Source organism: Penaeus monodon, chromosome 29 (genome assembly GCF_015228065.2).
Source record: "Penaeus monodon isolate SGIC_2016 chromosome 29, NSTDA_Pmon_1, whole genome shotgun sequence".
NCBI lineage: Eukaryota > Metazoa > Arthropoda > Malacostraca > Decapoda > Penaeidae > Penaeus > Penaeus monodon.
The window spans coordinates 20,860,152-20,861,947 of record NC_051414.1 but is presented as its reverse complement, the minus strand read 5'-3'; positions in this window follow the sequence as shown (position 1 = coordinate 20,861,947).

The following is a 1,796-nucleotide window of genomic DNA, read 5'->3' as shown; positions in this document are numbered from 1 at the left end:
GCTAGTCTGTAGTGGCTACATCTATCAAGCAAACAATTCAAAATTTGAAATGGTATAGTAAAACCAGCAGCTGATAAATCTGAACTGAAATACCAGTATATATTTTATCATCATACAAAACTTCATTACATAAGTAGAGAGAGGGAGAGAGGCTTCATATCAATATCTAAGCTAAAAAATAACAATTCATACTTTTTGCACACATGTATACATACAAAGTCACACATCCAGGCTACTTACACCCAATCGTTCAAACATACACATATATATGAATTGTATAAAAATGAATAAAAAACAAGATACTGGCACATTATTAACAATGGCAATGTGAAACATCTCCAATTTAAGAGGTGTCTAGGCTATCTAAAACAAGACAAACAGATATGCAAAAAAATAAACTGTATCCTTGGTTATTCTTATATTACCTAAACTTGTGAAAGCATTGGTGTATGAAATACTTAATAATAAGTAATGACCTCAAGAATGTCATGGATGGGTTCTTCCTGAGGATTAATTGATGTCATATTCATCTTCTGCAATGTATAATTTGCATACTTAGTACATACCAGTATTTATATATACTTATAGAGAAGAGTAACCTAAATGAAATGTGCAAGGAGCTGTTACTATACACTAAAAAGTAATTTCAATGAAGTCAAGGCAATAAAAACAATAAAAAAAAAGATTAAATCAATTTGCCAACATATCACAAATTCCACTGAAAGAAATTATTCAATTTTTTCCTCATGCATCATGGGGTGGCATTTTAACTGACAGCAACTAATATGTAAATTGCAGTGCATATTTTTTTATGAAATGGGATATGCAAAATGAAAGTGCACACTTACCATACAGTTATGTGCAAAATACTGTTGATGTCAGAACATTTTCTACGGTACATTACTTATTAACACAGCAACACTAATGATATAGAAACAATTATATTACATGCATTGCGATGAATAAGTTTGGTTAACTTAAAGCATATGCTCTACAAACATTCTACAGATTTCAAATTATAACTTTTATCAATAAGAAAGATCAATGAGGTAAGTTTAGATTTAGAGTAAAGTGGGCAGAGGTGCTACTTATGTTGAAAAATAAAGACTTATAGGGAGACTGATGGCATTTACTTGCCAAATTGAACTGCTCCTGGAAGGCACTATCATGATCATAAATATTACATGAAATAATGAAGTCATAACTATAATAAGATGAATATCATATTTTTAACAGATAGCAGTTTAGATAATACATACAGTATACTGCTTTCCTATTATAAGTTTACTTAATTTATATAACAATAATCCAGTTATAGGCCTTAAAAATAATTGTAAAGGCAAACCAGAAAAGAAAAAGGCTTGTACAAGAATTATGTAACATGTCATCAATGTCAACATTTAATATTCTTAAAAGGCATCTACATGGTACCATTATAATCCATCATTTAAACAAAGGATCTTCATTACCCTCTTAATTCCACAGGTTTTTTATTACTCCCTCAGCAGCACTACAAAATTAAATACTACTGCATCATCAGCTAAAAATACTACATACTAAATTTTAAAAATAAAACTGTGCAACAATATTTAGGTTTGCTACATAGTTCTGATCTATGGAAAAAAAAGAACCATGTAATTGTGACAACTGGAATTCATCAGATATATACAGGCCAGTGCACAGTAACATACATACTTTCTGCTTACACATAGAACACTAACATGATCAATAAAACAAACTCTATTAAAAACATGAACTCGCTTGTCATTCTCTCATTTTGAGCATATCATTGGAAA